Below are 27,560 nucleotides of genomic sequence, written 5' to 3' on the forward strand. Positions count from 1 at the left end.
GGGCAGAGGGAGGAGAGAGATGGCTGGGAACCTGCACATTTGCCTCCTGGCCGGTCTTCTTCCCATCCCTGTGGAGTCAGTGTCGAGGGTGTGAGATGATGTGTGCCGCGTAACCACTCCGCAGTGGGATGGAGCTCATTCATAGGGGAAAAAAGGCAGTGGGTCTCTGAGGATTCAAGCAGGACATCAACTAAGGTCAAGGTACCGCGTGTCATGGCTACTGACTCCTGGCTGGCAAAGGGGGCTGAGAACTTGTAGGTTACCAAGCTAAGAAAATAACCTTCCTTAACCTCCAGGAATTCACTGGCAAAACTGGGACTATTGGCATTGTCTGTTTTCAGTTCTGGGATGAATTAATTAGGACAAAGTAGAAAAAGCACATAGAACAGTGCCAAGAATGTAGCAGGTGCTCAACAGATGTCATCTGTCTGTCTGTCTATCTATCTATCTACCTATCTATCCAAATATCATCACCATCAGTAATAATGACAGAGTCATGACCAACAAACACAGCTTCCGGTTTCATCTCCTCCCAGAGGCTTTGTGTTTTCATGTTCATGTCTAACTGCACTCTTGATTCCAAGGGAACTTTGAGCGAGATTCTAGCTCACTTCCCGTGGCTGCTCCCCTCCCCCGCTCTGCAGCCGTGTAGACACGGCTCGGTCCTTCCACCTCTGTCCCCACCACCCAACCACCCATGTGAGGTCTTTGCACACGGACTTTGCTACAGGTCCTGGGGGCCTTAGGGGGCCCACGTGGCAGCAACATTGTGGCAGACCGGCTTAGTTCCTAACTAATAGCCACTCTCCCTTCTTTGTTAATTACAGAACCCCAATTTTGCTTGTGGTAGTGACACGCTCAACTGAAAACAGTCATTTCCTCAGACTCCCTTAGAGCTAGGAGTGGGACACAATTCCGTCTAAGAGGGTGAGCCTTTGCTTTCCTAATACAGACCCCATATCCTTGCTTCTTCGTTCTTCTTGTTCTTGCCTGGAAGGTGAATGTCATGCCTGGAGGTACAGCAGCCCCTTTGTGACCATAATGAAAATAAAAGCACACGCTAAGGAAAACAGAGAGAAGTTTTGCTCTTGAGGACATTACAGAGCAGAGAGACCATCCCTGAAATTCAAATTTGGACTTCTGTTAAAAAAAAAAAAAAAACTCCCATTTTTTGAGGCCTGAGTCAAATGTTACCCTAACATGAAGACAAATGCTAGCCTCAATTGAAGACATACCATCTTTCATTAAAAGATCCCTGGCTAGTTCTCCCGGGGTGCAGTCTGGCCTCCGGCTACTTTCCTCATCTCTATCCCCAGCCTCATCCAGACCAGCAACTCCAAGATTTCCTCACACTTTGGAATCCAGAGAACTTCAGCACTTTTTACATCTTTATTTCCCAGTTCCTTTGCTTCTTTAAACATTGTATAAGGCTTTCAAGGGAAGGAACCATACTGACAAGGGTTAGGATGCTTACCTTAGAAAAGAGAATTGATTAAAACTAGTATCAGTCTATATTATATACATCATATAATTATGCCTTTGATAGAGTAAGATAATTCACTGCATACGTGCTTTAAATTGTTAAACTTGCTTCATGATTGGACAGTGTGTATGGGGGAAAGAGGATTCAGGTTCACAAAAAGGACTAAGGAAGCATTTTAATTCTAGGCTCTGATAAACAGCTGAGGGAATTCAATGCTTCCTCTTGGTAAGAAAAGCCACTATTTCCTTAAGCAGAGCCTGACAACAGCTCTTTGAAAACGGAGACACATATCCAGGGGTCTCGATGACTTCAGACATCGCTTAACTCAGCTTCACTTTGCACACAATCAGGAGGCAGAGTCATTAATTTATGGAATTCTTTTAAAATAGAGACTTGCAGTTTCCCAGGTTCATTGTGGATGATATTCTGCTTCTCTTGGTTTCACACCTCACACACACACACAAAATCATCTGATTTCTGGGCACAGGTGTGGGTCCTCGACGCCCCTGGCCCCGGATTAGAGGGGTTCATGGGTGGGGTCCCAGCTCCCTCCACGGACCGACTTTACCACGTCAGCCAACGAGTCCCCATCATGGCGACAGCAGAGCCGGCTGTGTGACCCCTTGGCGTCTGTTCGTTTTTATTAGGAGAGGAAAGAGCAGCCTTTTCCTGAGCACCTCCTCTGTGCCAGGGCTTTGATCTCAGTAACTCTGTCCTAAGCGCCGCCATCCCCTTCTGCTGCAGACAGTCATGCTTGCACTGGGGAGCGGATCCTAGAGGGACAAATCGACTTGTCCAGGCCACGCACCAAGGGGCCCAGATCCACGTATGTCAGACCCTGGAGCCTTTGAATTGCCATTGTGTGATGGTCTGTTTCTCTTTTAGTTTATTTATTTTTTTTCTCAGTCTTTTCACTGGGGAATAATTTTAAATGTGCAGAAGAGTACGGGAGGTAAATTCCCATGTGCCCCTCCCCACGGCCTGGCTTCCCCACCTTGTGAACATCTTACGTTATCTTTGTTTCCCTTTTATTTTGTCTTTCCCTCTTGAATTCTAAGTTTCACCTTTGGGCATGAAAAGCTGTTTCTTTCCCTGCTTTTTTTTTTTCCTTCTTTTCTCCCCTTTAATCTCAGGCCCTTCTTTCGAAGGGGAAGCAGATCTGGAACCGTGAACTGACCGCTCTCAGAGAGGCGACCCCTCCGGCCTGGGAGAGCAGGGCGATGAGATGCCGCAGAGCCCAGACAGCAGCCTCCGGGGCTCCGCCAGAGGCAGCTGGGCGCACGCAGGTCTGGCCATTAGGAAGACCCGGGGGCGAGTCTTCCAGTGAGCAGGCCAACAAGAGCTGCTTTTCTGGAACAATCCTGTCTGCTTCAGACTATTTGCACCAGCTTTCCACCAGAAGACAAAGACATCTTCATGGAAGCTAAAGTACACCGCTCTGCTCCTGGGTTGCTTATTTAAGGTGACAAAGCCCATTAATGGCACGCGGCCCCCTGGTTTCCTGCATGTTGAGGACCCTGCAGGCAGCCCAGCACTTTAACAAACCCGGGAAGGAGGTGGAAAACCAGGCCTGTGGCATCATCCTGGGTGCAGGTGGAGTGGAGCGAGGCCAGCGCATCATCACACAGAGTGGGTTATTTTCTCCACCCACTCAGTCACCTCCCAGAGGGAGCCCCAGCTTTTCCTGCCAGGCTGTGATCTCACACAGTCATACACGGGGTGGTGGGCCCCAGCAGAGGGAGTGGCTTTAGATGCAAATTGAATCCACCCTGTAGCGCAATCCACATCCTCATGCCTTAGCTTGTACTCAGGCTCTTCCCATCCAATGGATTACGGCCAGCACCCTCGTGCGTGCCTCCCGGCTCAGCGGGGTGGGGGCAGAGTTCTTCTGCCCCCACACCAGGCCTGGGAGCAGAGATCTCCACAGAAGGGGTGCGGGTAGGGCATACAGAATGAGCAATTCTTAAAAAGGGGGGGTTAAGGCATGAAAACACCTTTACAAAAAGTCAGGCCTTGGGCTTATCTGCAGGGCTTTGCGGGACTGGACCGGCGCAGGGCGTTCGTTTAGAAACAGTGAGAAAAGTAAGGAGATTGCCCGACTTGCTCTCTCCGTCCTGATCACACGGAGCCTCTGTGATCTCTGCTGGAGAGGTCAAGAAGCCCTGTTTCCTTGAAGTTCTGCCAACAAGGGGATTCCACCCTCTTTCCCACCAACTTGGTGGTAGGTAGTATAGTTTACCAACAGTCCAGGAATGGCTAAAAGCTTACATGGGGCAGACTCCGGAGCCCAGCCTCCATGGGGCGCGTGGAGAAACCCTCATGACTTGAAGTATGTGCCCGCCTTCCACAGCTTCTGCTTCCTTCTGAAAACAGAACTTGTCCTCTAACAAGTGATGCAAATAACCTATTGGAATAGGGGTATTGCAATAGGGGAGAGAGATTGGGTCCAATTCCAAATACAGCAAAGACAGCTGGGGACTTACAGCCAATGAGCAGAGTGAAGGCGTTGGGAAAAAAAGCAATGAAACTAACCCGGGGCGTCCTCCCGCCCGGACCCCGCGGTGCTGGGCGTGCACGGAAGCACAGTGACATTTAACCTGGGGATGAGCTTGCAAGGCGGCCACCAGGGAAGGCGGAGCCCGCCCCTGCTGCGTTCCCACCAGGCTGCCTGACGAATGCGAGCGTGGGCGAGCACACACGTGCGCGTCGGGGTGCACATGCGTGTGGTGCGTGTCTCCAGCGGGCGTTTGTGTTTCAGTGGAGGCAGGTGCAGAGGCAACTAGACATAGGCTTTGCAAGGACAGGGACAGCCCGCTGCCTGGCTGGGGCGCGTCCTGCTGCCCGCGGAGACCGCCAAGTCCTTGGGAAGAGTTTTACTTTGTAATCTGACAACAGGGGGGCAGACGGGACAGGAAGCCACTGCGGTGAGAAGGCAAGTTCACACCAGGCCTCTGCCACCTTCCCCCCTGTCTTTTAAGATGTGACAACTTAATGTATATTCATTGCAACCTGCAGGTCTTGGGTTTGGACAATTGTGTACACCCGCGTAACTCACACCCCCGTCACGGTAATGTTTTCCTCACTGTGAAGTTTCTTTGCACCCTTCCCAGTCCGTCCCCATTTCTCCGAGACCACAGACAGCCGCCTCCTAATTTATGTTAACATCGTCTAACTCAGCCTGGTCTGGAACTCCGTGTAACTGGGTGTGTACGTTATGTGCCCTTTTGTGACTGTCTTCTTCCCTTCAGCACTGTGTTGGTCAGATTCATCCACCTCGCCGTGTGTACCAGTAATTCTGTCACCCGGGTTGCCGCGTGGTGTTCCACGGGATGAAAAGACCATGGTTTGTTTATTCTTTCATCAATGGGAATTTGAGTTCTGGCCAGTGCTGGGCTATTGTGAATGAAGCCCCTATGAACATCCTCACATACATCTTTCTAGCGACCAGTTATTTTCTCCTCTTCCCTGCCTCCCTTCATTATGTGCTTGGGGGTGTATTTCAACAACTCTAAAGCAGAGAAAGGGAGTTTTCTTACCCTCATTTAAAAAGTTTGTGCCCTTACAAAGTAGCATACTGAAACATTTGCCGTCTGGAGGAGACAGGACTTCCTCTATGCAGACTCTGGAAGCTTCACTCAGACAGACACGGTCAGGAGAGATGGAGGGAGACAGAGACACACAGGGGTCACTGGACTCCAGAGGAAGCAGACAGGACTCGATGGGGCCACAGATCCAGAAGTGAGAAAAATAATGAACAAAGGGCCGAGGAACCATCTAGAGTCTTGATTCCAAACAGAAGACTGAGCTCAGCTAAATAAAGCAGCAGAGGAATTTATTGACTGATCAAGTCGAGAGAAAAGTATGGAACCATGATCAGAAAACAGAAAGAAGCTAAAATGTGCCCAGGGTCACACAGCTGAAAAACAGCAAAGCCAGAATTTAAACTCAGGTCTGTCTCTTCTCAAAGTGCACACCCCCCTCCCCTCCCCATGTCTTAGGTAATTCGCTGTGGACACGTGTAATTAAGGAGGAAAAGGGGGTGCAGGTGAAACCTTTGACTTAATGGGTTTTTAATGTATGATTAAAATAAAAGACGGGCAGGCTCCAGGCACAAGTGGCCCGTGTGAAATAAAATATAAAGGCGTGGACCTGCAGCTGCAGGGCGCTGCGTCTCACGGCGACTGAGCGGTGTGCGGGCGCCGGGGCAGAGCAGAGAGGCCCTGCGTGTCTACGGGCGCAGGAGGCCGTTGGGAGAGACAGGGAGGCGGGCATTCAGCTCCAACTCTCATGAAAAGTGCCTTCCTCAAAAGTGCAGCCTGTGAAAACGGAACACAGAGCAAAAAGAGCAAGCTGGGAGTTCAGGGTTACTGACGGGTGGCAACCCTTTTCTGCGCCACCAGGTGACAAATGGAAAAAAGGTGCAGGAGAGCATGAGACTGGTGTAACTGCCGTCACAGAATGCTGGGCTTTAGAACCACTGGAAGTGCTGGGCTTTAGAAACACCTGGAAATTGTACTGAAACTTCAAAATATACTTCTCGGCAGGCTCTCAGTTACTGGTCCCCAACATGGGGACTGGCCATTGTTGGGAACGCTGACTCCCTGGAACCTGCCTACTACCAGGCTTTGTGCCCGTGTCCCGAGGTTGGGCAAAGCAGGAGGCCCCTGAGGAGGTGAGAGCAGGTAAAGACAGCCCTGCAGGTGCACGGCAGGCCTCCGGCGTCAGCTGCACTCGCGCACGCAGCCCTCTGCGCAGTCGAGGGGTTGCTGGATGTGTTGGAGGTAAGTGTGCATTTGTGGGGCTGTGCTAAGAAATGTTGTATTTATCAGAATGGAAGTATTGAGGGGAATCCATTCTTTCCATGGTGAAAACAATCAGGATCTTTGGTTCAAGCTTCAGTGTCATCGGGAGAGTAATGTTTTAAAAGTTAAAAAAGCCAGTAGATTTTTATTTCTATCCCTGGTAGATTCCACGGCAGCCACTTTGCAAAAATAGTCAGATGAATGGGAGGCGGTGACGCCCCCTTGGGAAGGAGGCTCTGAGGCCCCGGCTGCTGGGAGTAGAAAGGAGAGCCCAGGGGCTTTTGGGAAGGAGAAGGTGGTGATGGGGAGGATGGCGGCTCTTCCCCCGCCCCGGATCTGGGGAAACTGAGAAGCAGAGGCCCGGAGTGGGTGGGCTGGATTGGTGGGGGTCATGTGAACAAGCTGTGTCTTCTTTGAATGTGAGTTGTCGTCTTGTTATGTGGGAAAGCAAATGGGGAGATAGGAGTGTCCTGAACTCGGCTGTCTAGGTCAAATTCTTGAATAGGATGAGGGCGAAACTGAAAACTGAGGGCATTGCCTCGTGTCCCTTTGGAAATGTGGAAGGCAGTTGCTTCCCAGGGGCTGCTGGACCACACAGCAGAAATTCAGAGGCTTGAGTGGACAGGCAGAGAGCTTGAGTTTCGCTCCCAGGCCCTCCTTGTCTTCCCTGCGGCAAGGAAGTGGTACCCGAGTTTTGTATCTCGTGGAGGGACGTGGAAAGGAGTTGATGGTGCTGGCAGCTAGCTTACCAAGGGGGCCACAGTGGTGGGAGCAAAATGACCCACTATATGGAGGCCACTTTCACAGAAGGCATACGTTACTCTGTCCACATCCCATTGGCCAGAACTAGTCACATGGCCCGACCCGGCTGCAAGGGAGGCTGGGAAATGCAGTCTTTTTGATGCCCTGGAGGTAAACGAAATGTTGAATGCATATGTAGGGAGACCTCAGGGGACGTGCAGAGGCAGCAAGAGCTGACACTGGGCAGGGTTAAGTGTGGAAGCTCCCCGAATCCTGACAGATTCAGCAACTGGGGACCTCAGGAGGGGTACTCCAGGGACACTGTCAACCCCCAGCATGGAGATCCCTGCTGCCCCCAAGGGCCATCCTAGGGAGGAGAAAGCAGGGAGGGGCGGAGTTGGAAAGACCCGAGCATTTGTCTGAAAGGGGCTATTATACCCTGGAAGGAGACGGCTAAAGCCCAGAGAGAGAATTACTGTTCATTGTCAAGGTTGGTTCCCGGCTACCCTGAGGGATGGCGTCAGGGAGGCTCCCTGGGGAGATTAATTCTTCCATCGTTAATAGGGAAGCCACACTTTCTTTCCCCTCCTGAGTACGGAGTATGTTAATTTGTGGCTTTGCACGGTGTTTTAGTTAGCCGAGCTCAAAATCCATAACAAGAGATGAGTTTCACTTGTCCACTTGTCTGGCTTAAGGTACGTGCCCACTGGGCTGGTCTCCTTTAAAACTCTTCCTGGATGTGCGATTTCTGGGGACAGGAACCCCTTGTACCTGAGCTTTGCTGAGAATTACAGATTGAGCTCTGCCTGGAGGCAGGAGATTGGACCCAGATGTCTTCTAGTGTAGTGAGTCTATGATGGGTAACACAGGGTGCCTTTTATAAAAATCCACCATCAATATTAGTTTAGCTTTGAAAGCTGAAAAGTCTGCATGCTAGTAACAAACTGGTAGTGGACACTGGCCAGAGTAAGACATTAGGGACTTGTGGTGACTGTGGTAAGAAGACCACATACCCTCTTCATTTAAAAAGTAAAGCAGAACACTAGGGGGTAACTGACGGATGTTCCCCCTGCCTTATTCTCATGAGCTGCCAACCCCGAGGGGCCAGCTGACTTTCCCCTAGTGGGGGTGCCCCCTACCATACTCAGCATGTGGGCACCAGCGACCACAGGGCCCAGAGGGAGAAGGTCGTCTCCTTCCCACCCCAGTGTAAGGCCTGTCTTCCCAGGGGACGGGCTCCACCCCATGCAGACCTCGTCCCAGTGGCTAAGAGGTGAACAGCCTGCAGGTAAAGACTCTCTCTACCTGCGGGAGTGTGTGTCTGCAGCACAACTCTGCACTAGAACACATCAGGCCAGCATCCAGAGACACTGTGGCGTCCAGGCTTTGGGACACCAGGGGATGGATGGACCACCCAGAAAATGTTGGGTTCCCCCAGCCCCACTCAGTTAGTTGTCAGTTTTCATCTACTATGGCGTGAACAGTTTTCCATGCTCATATTAACTCCCTAGAACATATCAATTCTACATTCTCCAAAAGGATGATTAACCCCTCACCCCCAGCATTAGTATTCGGGTTGACATTGAGCCCCGCCACCTCCCTACCCCTGCTTCCGAGAGCACTGGGTGGACACTTGGCTTGTGTAAGCCCAATTTAAAGGGCCACAGTGTTAATTTTCTCCTGAGAGTAAAATCATATTCTAATACGTCTAGACCAGAGAGTGACTGAGACCCTGAAGTCACTTTTTCAGGATTATGGGGGAAGGAAAAACGTTTTTTTCAAGGCTGGCTACAATTTGAGCCACTTAGTTTAGGATAAAGGCAGAATTTCTTGTCAGGGAGAGCCGTTCTGTAATTTAGTTCCGTAATCACACTGGGTGTATGTGCTGGGTTGAGTAGGGGCCCCCCAAATTCGTGTCTACCTGGAACCTCAGATTGTGGCCTTACTTGGAAATAGGGTCTTTGCCGATGTGACTAGTCAGATGGGGTTGTACTGGGTTAGGGTGTGTCCTAACCCAATGACTGGTGTCTTCATAAGAAAAGAAAACAGAGATGCACAGGCAGAGCCCACGTGACAGCGGGGCAGAGACCGGGGCGATGTGTCCACAAACTAAAGAATGCCGAGAGCTGTTGGCAACCTGGGAGCTGGAGAGGCAATGGCGGTCCTCCCCTCGGAGGACGCCCAGCCTCCAGCACCGTGAGAGAATATATTTCAGTGGTTTCAGGCCACCCAGTTATGGTAATTATTTATGGCAACCTTAGGAAACTAACACAGTGTGTTTGATTTTGAGAGGTGATGTCCCTTTGAAAAGACTTTAAAGTTTAAAATAAGTTTACAAGTTTTTAAGTTTAAAGTTAAAAAAAGAAAAAGAGTGCTCTGAATAATAGAGAAAGAACTTTTGAAGGTTTCTTGGGCAGTTGATTTGGTGAAGATGGTGAGAGAATTCAGGCAGAGAATGTGGAAGGACCGGGGACCACAGGAAGATAAACACCAGAAGAAAAGTCTCACCTCGTCCTGGAACACCTCATGACATCAGGACACCATGACAAGAGCACTGCTTTTTAGTTAATGAGCTCAAAAAGCAAGAGCTAGTTTTTAAAAAAGTTAAGATCTCTTTCCCCAATAATCAGAGTCAAGTATGTGCTGTAGAACGGACCGCAGCAAGCCAGACTTGCTCCCTCTCAGTACTGGGGAGCCACGCACTGGGGGGGCAGCCTCTGGCCGGACCGCCCGCTCCCGGCTTGGCTGAGACTGCTTGCTGTGGGGCAGGAGCGGCTACCCAAGTGCCCTGGAAGTACCAGGCGTGACCGTTCCATCTGTCTTTCTGTGCACGTCTCAGATGTTCTTCCAGAATCCGTGCCCCAACTCCAAACAGACCCCCTTGGACCCTGTGGTAGGCAGAGTAACGGCTCCCCGTAGATGTCCTACCCCTGGAAACTGCACGTTGCCTTATAGGGCAAAGGGGATTTGGCAGATGTGACTGGGGTTGAGGGCCTTGACATGGGGAAGAGTTTCCTGGATCATCCAGGTGGGTCCAATCGAATCACGTGGGCCCTTAATAGTAGGGCAGCTTTCCCAGCTGCTGTTGGAGAGATGTGATGTCGCTGGCTTTGAAGCTGGAGGAGAGGCATGAGTGGGGGGATGCAGCACCTCTAGAATCTGGGGAAAAAAAGGCATTCTCCTTGTATTCGTCTGTGGAGGCTGCTGTAGTGAAATAACATAGCTCGGGGCTCACCCAATACCGGAGGCCGGGAGCCCAGACAGAGGTGCCGCCAGCTCAGCTCCTGACGGGAGTCCCCTTCCTGGCTTGTAGGTGGTGCCTTCTCATTGCCTTTCCTTGGTACGTGCACGCAGCTCGCTCTCTCTTCCTCTTCTTATAAGGCCACCAATCCTATTGGATTAGGACCCCACCCTGATGACCTCACCCCACCTTAATTACCTCCTAAAAGCTCTAGCTCCAAAAACAGTCCCATCGGAGGTTAGGGCTTCAACATAAAAATGTGGGGCGAACACAGTTCAGTCCTTAGCTCTCCCCCTAGAGTCTCCAGAAAGGAACACAGCACTATGGACCCCTAGATCTGAGCCCAGCGAGACCCGTGCCAGGCTTCTGACCCACAGAACTGCGAGATGGTAAGGTTGTGGTGTCCAGCTACTAAGTTTGTGGTCATTTGTCACAGCAACTACAGAAAGCTAACACAGGCTCCCCTCCCCCTCTTTGGCGTCCTTCCATCCTTCATGGACCAGGTTTGCGATGCAGACTAAGGCTGTGTGCCCAGCGTTGTGCTGCATATAGCGCCTCTTGTTGCTCAGCGCCTGCGCGGGGGCTATGCATACACGTACTGTGGGTCCTGACTCTGCTGGCTCGTCCAGTGCCTCAGACATAGTAGATGCCCAGTAGGAATTTATCAAATTAAAAAAAAGGAAGACTGCTGATGTTCAGAGAGGTTACATAACTTTCTCAGGATCAGGGAGTGATGGGGAGTCAAACCAAGATCTGTCCATCCAAGTGAAAGGCACACATTTTCCATCACAAGGTGTAAACCCCCAAATGACAGTACCTGCATACAAAAGCCAGAGAGCACACGTTTATTCAGTTCCCATGTCACAGATCCTTTCCATGCATTTTTTTCATTTGGATCTTATGAGGCAGACATTAATTGTATTCATTGGATGGGTGAGCAAATCAAAGCTCAGAGAGGTGAAGAAATGTTCTCAAAGTTTTATGAGGAGTCGTTGTGGCGGAAATGATTTCAAAACCCAAGTCTGCTAGGCTTCTGCAGAGTCGATGTTTTCCCACTGCCTCACGCTGTAAATGGATTAGTTATTTTCATTTGCATGTGTTCCTGAGCTGTCCTGTGGAGGCAGACCCACTGTTCTCCTTCAGTGCTCCAGCTGTTCACTGCGACCATGACCCTTTGAATGTGGGGGCCGTGTCTCCTCTCCTCCTTTTATTCCCAGTGGCAGCTCATTTCAAGTAGCATAGCACACATGCACCCCTGACAGCAGACTTCCTGGGCTGAACACAGATCTCAGAGGTGCACTTGCACTAATTAGAGCTCTTTCAAAATTTTAGAACAGCTGGAAGTATTTTGTTCTGAAGAGCCACTCAGTCAAGACATTTTTTTGGATACTTGTCATAACAAGAGACACCATATGGGGGACAGAACAAAATCCACCTGCAGGCAGCATGCCCTGGTGGTTAGACGTGTGGGACCCGTAGTCAAGCAGGCTGGGCTTGGACGCCAGGACGAGACCACTTACTAGCTGGGGACTGCGGCAAGTTATCCAGCCCCTCTGAGCCTCGGTTCCACATCTCTAAATCTCGAGCTTAGCTCTCAGGTTTTGTTTGGTTTTGCTTTATTTTGATTTAGTTTTGCTCTTTTTGGGTTAAGGATTAAGTGAAATAAATCCAAGAAGCTATTAATATTAACATGGATCCTGGGGCATAGAAAACATTTTTAAAATGTTGGCTATTATTACTAGCAGTACAAAATGTACTATGTGTAAAGTACTTACTAGTACAATGTCTAGTATGTGCTGAGCACTGAAAACTATTATATAATATTATTAGTAAGATGTGGTCCCTGCTGTAATGAGCCATCAGCCCAGAGAAGAGATGACTGATGTGCAGATACAAAAGCCTCAGAGTGAGACGTCCACTTTCTGGCCTAGCACATAAGGGGCGTGACAGTCATCACTCCTGTCTTCACAACAAGGATAAAGCTGAACCGACTGAAAATCAACAACTCTTCTTAGATCCAGGTCACAGGGCAAACCCCTCTCCTCCCGCACTGGAGGGGCAGGCAGATACAGAGAACCACAACTCACCAGGCAGAATCCCAGGAGCGGACAGCTCCACGGGAACCAGTGCTGAAGCAGGAACAGCACCGCTGTCATTGACGAGCTCCTGGGGGCTCAGCGTGGGCAGGTCTGAGGGTTAAAACCTCTGGGTTTTGGGGGGGGGTCCCCAGACTTTAGCAAGTTTTACTTCCAGGAGGACTACCAGCTTCTCACTGTGAAGATCAGAGAAAAATACCCTCTTGCTTTTTGGTGTGCTCCAGGGAAGGAGGTGCCATTTTGAAATATGCCCAGAGCATTCTGTTCTTAACAAGGCTTGCTCTCCAGAGAAACTGTTTTACCAGGGCCTAATCATCTGGGTTTTTATCAGAGCCTCACCATCCTGGGGGAAGGGAAAACTCAGCTCCAGCTCCCTCTCGTCTTCTCACCGCACCTCAAGGTGAGAAGGTCACAGCCAAGGGTGCAGGCTCTCTACAAGGTGGACACCAATGCCTCCCTCATCCTCGTGCTTTACCAACCACATCAGCAGGACTCCTGTGTAATAACACGAGAGTATGACTTCAGGGACCACGTGCACGTCTCTGACTTTATTTAAGAAGAAATCTGTAGGGAAATGTACAGACAACTGGAGAGACAAAAACAAGGACATCTGAGGAAACTGTAGCCTCTGACACTGACAGCCGCAGTGAACACTAAACACAGCCTAACCCCTGGTCGTAAAAACCAGAAATCTCACACTAAATGCCAATTTACTTCGGTTCTTTTTTCCTAGTACACTATGTCCAACAAAAAGTTGTAACACACATTGAAAGATAAAATACACAGTTTGAAGAGACCAAGAAAACATCAGAATCAGACTCCAGTATTAAAGACGTGTTGGATTATCAGACTGGGAACTTTAAACAACTGTGATTAATATACTAAGGGCTCTAATGGAAAAGTGGGCAACATGCAAGAACAGATGGGCAATGCAGCAGAGAGGTGAAAATTCTAAGAAAAAAATCAAAGGGAAATACTAGGGAAGAACACTGTAACAGCAGTAAAGAATGACTTTAATGGGCTTAGCAGTAAACTGGACATTTCCAAAAAAGAACCAGTGAACTTAAACAAATGCTAATAGAAACTCCCAAAGTTGAACTGTAATGAGAAAAAAAAGAATGAAGAAAACAGACAAGTATAATTGAGAATTACAATTACAAGAGGTATAAATATATGCAGTGAGAATGCCACAAGGAGAAGAAAGGGAAAAAGGAAGAAAAAATAGTTGAAGCATTAATGACATAATTTTCCAAATTAAAGATAAACACCAAATCATAGATCCAGGAAGCTCAGAGAATACCAAGCAAGATGCACGCAGAGAGGATACCTAGGCAGACACATAAAAACTGCAGGAAATCGAGGACAAAGGGAAATTCTTGAAAGAAGCCAAGGGCTGGGGGTAGGGGCTGGGGAGGGGGAGGAAACACATTACGTAAAGAAGAGCGAGGATAAGAATGACAGCGGACTTCTCTTTAGAAACCATGCAAGCAAGAAAAAATCCAGCAACTTATAACTCTTTATCCACTGAAATTATCCTTCAGAAGCATAGGAGAAAGTAAGACTTTCTCAGACTAACAAAAATTGAGAGTATTTGTCACTAGTTGGCCTGTCTTAAGGAGTTGAAATGTTCAAAAAAAGAAAAGAAGTTCTTCAGAAATAAGAAAATGATGCAGATCAGAAATTTGGATTTACATAAAGCAACGAAGAATGTTACGGGGGAAGTAAATAAACTTAAAAGAAAATACTTTTAAAAGTTCTTAATTGCTGTGACAGAGAACAGAGTATTCAGTGATTGTAGATTTATGGATAAGTGAAAAGAACTATAGCAATGTTATAAGGTACAGGAGGGAGGCACTGGGAATACTTTGTTACAAGGTGCTAATGACACTGTGAAGTGGTCCAGTGTTAGTTTACAGAGGACTTGGGTTAGTTGTAAATGTACACTTTGCAAACGCAGTGGCAGTCACTTCAAAAGTGCAAAGTGTAACTGATATGCTGAGAGAGGAGGAAAAAGTGGAATCATATATAATCTCAATTAAAGCCAGAGAAGCTGAAAAAGAGTGGGGAAGAAAAGAGCAAGGACAGTGGCAGATATGGTAGACATTGGTCCAGATGTATCAGTGATCACTTCAAACACTGATGGTCTAAACATGCCAATTGAAGGGCGGAGATTGTCAGAGTGAATAATAGTAAAAAAGGCCCAACTATATATTGTCTACAAGAAATACACTTTAAATATAAATATAAATAAGTATATATATATAAAAATATATACACAGATGTATGTGTGTGTGTGTACATATATATATATATATATGTAAAGGGATGGAGAAAGAAATGATACCATGCTAACACCAATTAAAAGAGAGCTAAAGAACCTCTACTAATTTTAGACAAAGCTACTTCAAGGAAAGGAAAATTTTTTATGGATAAAAAAGGATATTATATAATGATAAAGGGGTCAATTATCCAAGAAAACCTAACAATCTTTGATGTGTAAGCATCTAATAACAAAGCATCAAAATACATGAGACAAAAAACTAATAGAACTGCAAGGAAAGGAAAGAGTAAAATCCACTATTATATTTGGAAACCTCAACACCTTTTACCAAAAATGGACAGAGCCAGCGGGCAGAAAATCAGCAAAGATACAGGTCATCATCAGTCAACTGGATTTAATTGGCATCTATAGACGACTTCATTCAACAATGACAAAATACACATTCTTCTCGAGCTCACGTGGAACGTTCGCCAAGATAGACAACATTCTGGGACATACACACACCTCAACAAATTTAAAAGCATAAAAATCATATAAAGTGTGCTCTCAGGCCACAATGGAATTAAACTAGAGATCAAAAACAGAAATAGCTGGAACAGAATACTTGGAAAACACAAAAACCTAGGAAGTTAAACCCCACACTTCTAAATAACACATGAGTCAAGAAGAAATCACAAGAGAAATTTAAAAATATTTTAAAAGAAGTGAGAAAGAGATTGCAACTGATTCAAACGTAAGGGGTGGGGTGGAAGCAGTGCTTACAGAGAACTTTAAAACATCGAATGCTTATATTAGAAAAGAAGAATCTAGAATCTTTCATTTAATATTCCACCTTAGGAAAGTAGAAAAAGAAGACCAAATTAACTACAAAATAAACAGAAGAAAAGAAATAATAAAAACTAGAGGAGAAATCAATGAAATTGAAAATAAAAATTCAGTAGAGAGAGTCAACAAAACCCAACATTAGGTCTTTGGAAAGATCCATAAAATTGATAAACCTTTAGCCAACTTAACTACAAAAAAGAGAAAATAAAAATTATCAATATCAGAAATGAAGAGGGGCTATCAGTGATCCTATGGAAATTAAAAAGATAATAAAGAAATACGAGTAACTCTATGCTCACAGCTTAATAACCTAGATGAAACAGACCAATTTCTTGAGTCTATTTCTTGAGTCTAAAAATAATCGACCACACCTGTCATGTCTGCCAGCCTACCACAGCGCACTGGAGGAAAGAGGTCTCTGAAAGGCCTATTACAGAAATTGAATCAGTAATTAATAGCCTTCCAAATAGAAAACACCAGGCCCGTGTGTTTTTGTTGGTGAATTCTACCAAATACTTAAGGAAGAAATTATACCGATTTTCTACAGTTTCTTCCAGAAAATAGAAGCAGAGTGACTCCTTCCTGCCTTTTCTATGAGGCTGGCGTTGCCCTAATAACAGAACCAGGCAAGACATTGCAAGGAAAGAAAACTGCAGATGAACACCTCTCATAATCATAGATGCAAAAATCTTCAGTAAAATACGAGCAGTGAATCCAATATATAAAAAAGAATGGTAGACCATGGCCGGTAAGACATATTCCAAATACGCAAAGCTGGTTCAGTGTTTGAAAAGCAATTAAATTAATTCATCACATTGACAGGCTAGAGAAAAAAATATGATCATATTAATCGACGTAGCAAAAGCATCTGACGTGGGTATATCCAGTACCCGTTATCTTAAAGATGCCAGGCAAGTGAGGAGTAGAGGAGAATTTCCTCAACTTCAAAAAGAAGATCCGCAAAAATAGCTAAAGTCATACTTAACAGTGAAGAACGAGAGCTTTTCTTGCAAAGATCAGGAACAAGTGAAAGGTATCTACTCTCTCCACTTCTATTCAGGATCGTACCGGATCTCCTTGCTAATTCAGAAAGACTGGAAAATAAAATAAAGGTTATACAGATTGGGAAGGAAGAAATAAAATCATCTGTTTTTTTTGTTTTTGTTTTTGTTTTTTTGCAGGTAACATGATTGTCTATGTAGAAAATGCCAATAATTCTCTCCTGGAACTATAAGCGATTATGGCAAAGTAGGAGGATACAAAATTAATACACAAAATTTAATTGCTTTTCTGTATACTAGCCATGAACACTTGGAATTTGAAATTGAAAATACAATACCATTTATATTAGCACCAAAAGAAGAAATGAATCTAACTTTATATATATATATATATAGATAAAAGATATGTATGAGGAAAACTGCAAAACTCTGATGAAAGAAATCAAAGAACTAAAAACAAAATTGGAGTTATATATTCACGTTCATGGATATGAATTCTCAGTATTGATAAGATATTAGTTCTTTCCAATTTGAGATACAGATTCAATGCAATCCCAGTCAACATCCCAAAAAGGTATTTGGTGGGATATCAGCAAACTAAATTTAAAGTTTTAAAGTTTATATTGAAAGACAAAAGACCTAGAATTGCAGGGGAGGGTATATCTCAGAGGCAGCGTAAGTGCTTAGCATGCACGAGGTCCTGGGTTCAATCCCCAGTACCTCCGTTAAAAAATAAATAAATAATCCTAATTACCTCCCCCAACCAAAAAAAAAAAAAAAAAAGAAATTAAAAAATGTGCAAAATCAATAAAACAGTTCAAAAAAAAAGGACCCAGAATAGCCAACACAATGTTGAGGTAAAAAAACAATGTTGGAGGGCTGACGCTATCCAACTCCAACACTTAACAATAAAGTCACAGTAATCAAGACAGTGCAGTACTTTCTTGACAAAGAATAGACACATAGATATATAGAACGAAACAGCCCAGAAACTGACCTTTGACAAAGAAGCAAAGGCAATTCCAGTAGAGAAAGGATAGTCCTGTCAGCAAATGGTGCAGGAATACTGGACATCCACATGCAGATAAACGCGTCTCGACACAGACCTCACACTTCACAGAAATTAACTCGGAATGAATCATGGATCTAAATGTGACAAGCAATGCTACCAACTCCTAAAACATAACATAGGAGAAAGTCCCCGGGTATGACAATGACTTTTTAGATACAGCAGCAAAAGCACAGGCCATGAAAGAAAAAACTGAGAAGCTGAGCTTCATTAAAATTAAAAAAAAAAAAAAACTTTTGTTCTATAAGAGATACTGTTAAGAGAATGAAAAGACAAGCCACAGACCGGGAGAACATCCCTGCAAAACACGTATCTGAAGAAGAACTGGTATGCAAAATCTGAAAAAGTCCTTAAAGCTCACCAGGAAGAAAACAAGAAAGCCAACTGAAATATGGACAAAAGATCTCAACAGAAATATCACCGAAGAAGATACACAGAAGACAAACATATGAAAAGATGTGCAACCTCACATATCATTAGGAAATTGCAAATTAAAATGATAAGATACCACTGCACACCTATTAGAATAGTTAAAATCCAAAATATTGATACCACCAAATGCCAGCAAGGATGTGGAGCAACCGGAATTCTCATTCATTGCTGGTGGAAATGCCGAAAGGTACAGTCTCTTTGAAAGACAGGTTTCAGTTTCTTACAAAACTAAATATACCCTTGCCATGTGATCGAGTTATTGTTCTTTTTGCTGTGTACCCAAATGAGTTGAAAACATATGTCCAAAAAGCCAGCCAAGCCAAACCAAAACTGCATGTTTATTGCAAAAACTGCATGCTTTATTCAGAGCTGCAAAAAATTGGAAGCAATTAACATGTCCTTCAGTAGTTGAACGAATAAACAAACTGCGGTGGAGCCATACGATGCAATATCTTTCAGTAGTAAAAATAAATGAACTATCACGCCATGAAAGGATGTGGAGGGATCTTAAGTGCATATTGCCAAGTGAGAGAAGCCAAAATGGAAGGCACGGAACTGTTTGATTCCAATTACAGTTGACCCTTGAACGACTCAGGGGCTGGGGTGCCCACACTGCAGTTGAGAACCCTCTGCGTCTGCAGTTCGATTCCTCTGCATCTGAGTCCACATCTGCGGATTCAGCCAACCACCGATCCTGTAGTACCGTGGTTCTCACTATTGAGAAAAAAATTTCGTATAAGTGGACCCGTGCAGTTCAAACCTGTTATTCAAGGGTCAACCATATATGACATTCTGGAAATGGCAAAACTATGGAGACAGTAAAAATCAGTGGTTGCCAGGGGTTCAGGGGAAAGTAGGAACAAATAGGTGGAGCCTAGGGCATTCTTAGGGCAATGAAACTATTCTGCATGATAAGATGATGATGGATACGTGTCATTCTTTGTCAAAACTAATAGAAGGGGCAGCACAAAGAACTGACTGTAAACTATGGGCTTTAGTAAACTATGAACTTTGGTTAATAACAATATAACAGTGCTGATTCTTCACTTGTAATAAATACACCCCACTAATGCATGAGTTTTTAAATTGAGATTTAATTGACATATAACATTGTATTAATTTCAACTGTACGACATGATGATTTGATATGTGCATATACTGCAAAATAATTGCCACAGTAAATTTAGTTAACATCCATCACCACACATACTTACAATTTTTTTCTTGTATGAGAACTTTTCAGATGTACTCTCTAAGCACTTTCAAATATACAATATAGCAGTGTTAACTACAGTCATTGTGCTGTACATTATAGCCCTATCTTATTTATCTTATAACTAGAAGTCTGTACCTTTTGACCACCTTCACACATTTTGCCTGACCCTCACACCCTGCCTCTGGCGACCACCACTCTTTTCTGTATGTGTGAGTTTGTGGGTTTTTTAATTAGTTTTTTGATGTTAGATTTCACATATAAGTGACAGGATACAGTATCTGTCTTTCTCTGAGTTATTTCACAAAGCATAATGCCCTCAGTGTCCATCTGTGTTGTCACAAATGGCTGGATTTCCTTCTTTTTATGGCTGAATAATATTCCATTGTATATATACAGCCTCCATTTTCTTTATACCTTCATCTGTCCATGGACACTTAGGTGGTTTCAATGACTTGGCTATTGTAAATAATGCTGCAATGAATGTGGGCTGCAAATATCTTTTCAAGATAGTGGTTTCATTTTCTCTGAATAAATATTCAGAATTGGAATTACTGGATCATGTAGTTACTCTACTTTTAATTTTTTGAGGAACCTCTATACCGTTTTCTATAGTGGCTGCACCAATTTACATTCCCACCAGCAGTGCACGAGGGTTCCCTTTTCTCCTCATCTTTACCAACACTAACTATCTCTTGTCTTTTTAAATAGCCATTCGAATAAGTGTGAGGTGAGATCTCATTGTGGTTTTGATCTGTGTCTCCCTGATAATTAGCGATGCTGAGCACCTTCTCATGTACCTGTTGGCCATTGTATGTCTTTTTGGGGAAATCATCTGTTCAGTTCCTCTGCCCGTTTTTTAATGAGACTTTTTTTCCTGTTGAGTTGTATGAGTTCTTTATACATTTGGGCTATTACCCTCTTCTCAGATACATGATTTGCAAATATTTTCTCCCATTCCACAGGTGGCCTTTTGATTTTGTTGACGGCATGATTTTAATAATAGGAGGAACTGGGAGGGGAGGTTAGGGAGCATAGAGGAACTCTCTGTGCTTTACATTCAATTTTCCTGTATATGGATAACTTTTTAAAAAGTTTATTAATTATTTTTAGTGCCTCAGGTCAAAAAAAGATAGTTCTAAAGGTCAAGGTTAAAAGAGAAATAGAATTTGTGCTGTAGGAACGGGGTAGTCAGGAGCCGTGAAAGAGAGATTTTCGGTGTATCTGGAAGCCAGGAGAGATGTGGACAAGGGGGGCGGTGCCTGAGGCCGGGGGATGACACAGACAGCAGATGTTTGGTCCAGAAATCTCCTGGATAAATGTAATAATGTTGGAGAAGCAGATTTTACTTAAAAAGTTAGAGAAGTGAGTGAGATCGTATCATGATGGTGCTGAACGCCGCGTGCACGTGGAAGACACCAGTGTTTTCTTTTTTTTTTTTTTTTATCTAGCCATCATTCTGTCTTCCTGTTAACAAGCCAACCCTTTGTTGTGACATGGGCTGGCCAGCTGAGGGTTTGATACAGTCTAGGTCTCCCCTCAGATCCTTGGGGGTGCATTTTGTTTGTTCTAAACTAGTCATAGAAATTCCTTCTCTCTCTCCTCCCTTGGAGCTTGGCCACCATGTTGTGAGGAAGCCCAGGCCACGTGTTCCTGCCGACAGTCCTAGCCTAGGTGCCGAGGTGCCAGCCAGCAGCCAGCCCACCAGGTGAATGACCCTTTGAATTATTCCAGCTCCCATCCTTGGAGTCTTCCAGCTGGGGCTTCAGACATCACGGGGCGGAGACAAGCCATCCTCCCTGTACCCTGATTAAATTCCTGACCCAGAGAAACCGTGAGGCATAGTCAGTCATTATTATTATTTTAAGTCGCTAAGTTTTGGAGCGATTCATTTGTTACTCAGCAATAGGTAACAACTACATGGCCGCTTTCTCAGTGTCTGTCTGTCAGGCCTGAGGTGGATCTTCCCTGACATCCGTCTGGCCCTGACTCATCTCTCTGAGCTGGAAGCAGCCCTTGTCATCAACTGCTCAGCTTTAAAGTTCCGTCTTCACCAACCACGTTGGCAAGAGATGCTGAGGGGCAGAGAAGTGAACGTAAACTCAGACTTACTAGCTCCTGAGGTTGTGAGGCCCACACCTCAGGGGTCCTTCACACGTACTCTCACAGCAGCTCTGTGAGGTCGGCATCACTGCCATCACTGCTCCCATTTTACAGATGAAGAAACCAAGGCTTGGTGTGGTTCAGCCCTGAAGGCACACTGTGGCTGAGCTGGGATTCATACCCATATCCTCTGATTTCAAGTCAAGTTTTTTTTCCCAGACTGGGTCAGATTCATATTAATTTCCTTCATCTCTGGCTGGATCCTCACCACTGCCCAAGAATCTTTTATTTCCTCTTGCTGTCTCCCCATCTCTTGTTCATCAGGATTCTAAGTGGCTTTTATTTTCCTCAAATCCCACCCACATTCTCATCAGATAAACTTACCTTCCATCTCGTCATCCGGAGGGGATAGAATCATAGAAGGGGCTGCCCGTTGGGACTGAGGCCGTAGAGGAGACACCTAGCCACTGCTGGAAGACACCGCCTGGGCAGACTGCTAGACGGGGAGGGACCCTGGCCCCTCCCACTTCTGCCTGTGCCTCCCCTTGGCCAAAGCGGTCCAGTCTTCGGCTGCCTGGAAGCTGACACACAGCCGGCATAATAATGGTACCTTGCCAGAGTTTCCCTGCCCGTATCTCGAACTTTCACTGAGTGCTTGGATACACTTGCCTGAGGTTCTCCAAGCTTAACAATTCAAGAAGTTATTTGAAGACTATTTAAAAAATTATCTGGAAGGGACTGAGCCCAAACTTATGGACAAATGTTGGGTTATGTGCCAAGGTAGCCCCCCACCCACATCAGATTCTGGAAACGTCTCTCTTCCCTTTCTCTCCTCCCCACGTGGTTTTATTAGCAACAGAAGCACCTCCATCTGGACTTGGAGAATTTCACTCTTTCCAGATGGCTGGACCTGTAGCCTGTCTACTCAGGATCTGTAAGTGACCATTGAAAACACTGTGAAATACATCACACATACCAAAGAATGTATATAATGTGTACATTTAAAAGAATAATGTTTATTTGTTAAAAGCCAAAAACCTTTGGAGTCTTCTATGTGCCCTTCCCTCAAGGCATCTCCCCACCTCCTGTCAGGAGTATCAGCCATTTCCTTGATTTTTGTTTTAGTTTTACCACATATGTGTGTTTTTCTAAACAATATATGACTTGTCTTTTGACCTTTATACAAATGGAATCATGTCTTACGCATCCTTCTAAAAATTGCTTTCTTTTCCATCCAACGTTACCTTTTTTGAAATTCATCGATATTAATATATCTAACTGTAGTTTTTTCATTTTTTCCACTGCATTATGGAATATACCAAATGTATTGATTTGGTCTACTTTGAACAGAAAGTAAATTATTTCTAGGTTCTTTGCTACTGCAAACTCTGATGTTATGAAAAAATTTTGTACTTTTTCCTTGTACACATCATTATTTTTCTAGGGCAAATATGATAAAGCAACAATGCTGGGTCATTACATTTATATGTAGAGATATATGTATTTATATATCTTTACACATATATATAAAATTTGCTTAAAGCCAAATTATTTCCCTCAAAATTTTTAACATAATATATTCCATAATTAAGTATGAGCATTCACGTTTCTCACATCCTCACCAGCATCCAGTACTGTCAGATTTTGTAATTTATGCCTTTCATTTGAATTTCCTTGATGGCCGATGAACTTGACGATGATTCTGCCTGTGTGTCAGCCATTGGCTCCTCTACTGCTTTGAAGCAGCTCTTCATGTCTGCTAATTTTCCTATCACGATGTTTATCTTTTTCTTGCAGACTTATAAGAGATGTATATGGATTGTCTATTTAAATTCTTTACCTTGTATTTGAGGCATCTATCTTTTCCCAGTTGGTGGCCTGCCTTTGATTTATTGGACTCTTACTGAACAGAAGTTCTCAATTTTCAGGTAGCTCAATCCTTTCTGGATTTTCCCTGTTTAAGTAATTTTTGTGCCATAGAAAGTGTTTTTGATTCCCCAGGTCACATCCCACTAGCCCATGGTCTGACTTCAGCACTGTTTGTGTTGGAAAGTTCTATATGAACTTGATCTCATTTCAGTAATTTTAATAGAATTTCTGTTGTTGATCTAATCTTGTGTTCCAGGAGTAAATCCACCTTGGTTATATTGTACGTACACATTATTTTCATATCTGGATTCAGGGTGCTACTGTTTGGCTTAGGACTTTGTGCATCTCTGGTCATGTTTGAGATTATTTATAATTTGCCCTCCTCACACTGTTCTTGTCTGGCTTTGCTGTCAAGGATATACCTCATTTTGGCTCTGAAGAGTTTGTGCAGAAGTAGAATTGTCTATTCCTTGAAAACACAGGTGAATTCAGGCTATAAAATTCTGAGACTGATGTTTTATTTAGGGAAAAATTTAAATTAATAATCAAGTTTCATTAATTATTATTCATTATGTCATTCATATTTTTATTTTTCTTTGAGTCAGCTTTGGTGAGTTATATATTTCTAAGCATTTATGCAGATTTATTGACATAATCATAATATCCTCTTAACCCTTTTAATGTTTATAGCATTCATGATGAGGTAGCCTTTTTTATTCCTGATATGTTATTAACTTCTCCCTCCCTCCCTCCCTCCCTTCTTGCTATGTTATTTAATTATTTAAACAATTCCTGATCAGCATTGTCTTGATCAGAATCAGTCTTTTGTCTTTCTCATTTTTTCATAAACACCTTTATATCTTTAAATATATTAAACATATTTATTTTATATTGGTGTCTGATCATTCCAATAATACCAGGCTTTGTGAGCCTGACTCTGTGGTTTGTTGTTTTTGTTGGATTTTGCTCATGGTAACTTATTTCCTTTTGGATTTGTTTATGTGGGGTGGGAGGTAACTCATGTTTCCTGGACTTTTATCCATTTTAATTCTTAAGGCCAATTTTAATTTAATTTAATTAAAAATTTTTTAATTGAAGTATAGTTGATTTACAATGTGTTAGTTTCTGGTGTACAGCATAGTGATTCAGATATATATATATATATATTTTTCTTTTTCATTACAGGTTATTACAAGATACTGAATATAGTTCCCTGTGCTATACCATATGACTTTGTTGTTTATCTGTTTTATATATAATAGTTTGTATCTGCTAATCCCAAACTCCTAATTTATACCCCCCTCACTTCCCTTTTGGTAACCATTTGTTTTATATGTCTGTGAGTCTGTTTCTGGTTTGTAAATAAGTTCATTTGTCTCATTTTTTAGATTCCACATGTAAGTGATATCATATGAGATTTGTCTTTTTCTGTTGACTTACTTCACTTAGTATGATAATCTCTTGGTCCATCTATGTTGCTGCAAATGGCATTATTTCATTCTTTTTTGTGGCTGAGTAGTATTCCTGTGTGTGTGTGTGTGTGTGTGTGTGTGTGTGTGTGTGTGTGTGTGTGTGTGTATACCACATCTTCTTTATCCAATCATCTGTTGATGGACATGTAGGTTGCTTTCATGTCTTGGCTATTGTAGGTAATGCTGCGATGAACATTGGGTGTAGGTATCTTTTTGAGTTAGAGTTTTCTTTGGATATATGCCCAGGACTGGGATTGCTGGATCATATGGTAACTTTATTTTTAGTTTGTTTAAGGAATCTGTATACTGTTTTCCATAGTGACTGCACCAAATTACATTCCCACCAACAGTGAAGGAGGGTTCCCTTTTCTCCACACCCTCTCCAGCATTGATCATCTGTGGACTTTTCAATGATGGCGATTCTGACTGGTGTGAGGTGATAATCGCATTACAATGAGATTTGCATTTCTTTTATAATTAGTGATATTAGCATCCTTTCCTGTGCATATTGGCTGCCTGTATGTCTTCTTTGGAGAAATGTCTATTTAGGTCTTCTGCCTATTTTTTAATTGTGTGTGTGTGTGTGTGTGTGAGTATGTGTGTTACTGAGCTGTAAGAGCTCTTTGTATATTCTGGAAATTAATCCCTTGTAAGTAGCATCATTTGCAAATATTTTCTCCCAGTCTATAGTTTGTCTTTTTATTTTTGTTTATGGTCTCCTTTGCTGTGCAAAAGCTTATATGTTTGATTAGGCCCCATTTGTTTACCTTTGCTTTTCTTTCTATTGCCTTAGGAGACTGACCTAGTAAAACATCGCTATGATTCATGTCAGAGAATGCTTTACCTGTGTTCTCTTCTAGGAGGTTTATGGTGTCCTGTCTTATGTTTAAGTTTTTAAGCCATTTTGAGTTTATTTCTGTGTATGGTGTGAGGGAGTGTTCTAGCTTTACTGATTTACATGCAGCTGTCCAGATTTCCCAGCACTGCTTGCCGAAGAGACTGTCTTTTCTCCATCATATGTGCTTGTCTCCTTTGTCAAAGATTAATTGTGGATGTGTGGGTTTAATTCTGGGCTCTCTGTTCTGTTCCATTGATCCGTATGTCTGTTTTTGTACCAATACCATGCTGTTTTGGTTACTGTAGCTTTGTAGTACTGTCTGAAGTCTGGGAGGGTTATTCCTCCAGCTTCGTTCTTTTTCTTCAGTTTTCCTTTGGTGATTCTGGGTCTTTTGTGATTCCATATAAATTTTAAGATTATTTTTTCTAATTCTGTGAAAATGTCCTGGGTAACTTCATAGGGATCACATTAAATCTCTAGATTGCTTTGGGTAGAATGGCCATGTAAAAAATATTAATTCTTCCAATCCAAGAGCATAAGATATCTTTCCATTTCTTTAAATCATCTTCAGTTTCCTTTATCAATGTTTTATAGTTCTCCACGTATAGGTCTTTGACCTCCTCAGTCAGGTTTATTCCTAAGTATAATAGTTATTTTGATGTGATCTTAAAAGGAATTGTTTTATACTTATGTGATATTTCATTGTTAGTGTAAAGAAATGCAACAGATTTCTGTATGTTAATCTTGTCTCCTGCTACCTTGCTGAATTTGCTTATCATTTCTAGTAGCTTTTGTGTGGAATCTTTAGGGTTTTCTATATGTAGTGTCATGTCATCTGCATATAGTGACAATTTTACCTTTTCTCTTCCAATTTGGATCCCTTTTATTTCTTTTTCTTGTTTGATTCCTATGGCTAGGACTTCCAACCTTCAGACAAATTTTGAAGGGAGATTTATTTAGAGAAAAAGTCCCTTTGCTTCTGCTTGGTGCCTAGGTGTATCCATCAACTTGGGACAATGTTTAGCTAATATTTTTTGGTTTCAGAATTTTCACATCACATATAGATATAAATTTAGGCCCCACACCCATGGGATATGTGGGCTTACGGTTGGGAATTCTCAAGGTAGACTTATTTTTCCCCACTCTTCCCAGAGCCAATGTCGAGCTCTGCTTGACATCCACATTCTCTCTGCTTAGTCCTCACCTATGTTTAGCCTTCATCACGGCTTCCTCCTGAGTGGTTTGTACTTTCCTGCCCCTTGAGTTTTCCCTTGGCCGTGGGACTTGCTTTGACCAGCAGATGTGGGCAGAGTGAACACTATGCCAGCTTCAGACATAGACCTTAAGAAGCTCTGTGTTTCCACTTCCCCTCTGGCACCCCTGCCATTTCTCTGACAATAATATGACTTAGCTACCCTCAGATCCTAGGGGAACGAGACACAGGTGGACCAGAGCCTCCCTAGCTTAAAATAGAGCCACCCAGTCCACCCCAGCCTGAATCAGCCCACACCCACCCGGTCTGCAGACGTGTGAGTTAGCCCAGATGACATTAGCAGACACGTGATTAACTGTTATTGTCAAACGGTGCCAAAATTCTGTGGTTAGTACACAGCATCTGATGGAGTAGCTAGTGTGTACAATGAGCACACGACCTCAGACCGTTCAAGCAACGTGGAAGCCCAGGGTGGTTTTCTCAGCATTGGGAAGAGCTGTTCTTTCTTGGAGGGAGCACGTAGCCCTGGAAACTTTTGGCAGCCACCTCTACCTGGGTTGTAGATGATGCTAAGGAGCTGGAACAAAGAAACGAAGGGAATCTGTGTTCTTACCAGTGTCACTGAGCCACGAGATCAAACCAAACATAAGTCTTGGACTACCTCTGAAAGTCCCAGTTACATGAGCAAAGCAACTCCCTTGTTGCTTAAGCCCACGTGATTTAGATTTTCCATTACTTCCAAAATACAGACTCAGAACTTCTGGCTTCAGCTCCAACAGGTAAAGAGCTTGGAAGTGATCACTCCCGTTCTTACAACAGAAAAATTCTGAGCAAACTGAAAGCAAACAAACCTCCTTGGGTCGGTCAAGGATTTGAAATCA

This window comes from Camelus dromedarius, chromosome 18, assembly GCF_036321535.1.
Source record: "Camelus dromedarius isolate mCamDro1 chromosome 18, mCamDro1.pat, whole genome shotgun sequence".
Taxonomy (NCBI): Eukaryota; Metazoa; Chordata; class Mammalia; order Artiodactyla; family Camelidae; genus Camelus; species Camelus dromedarius.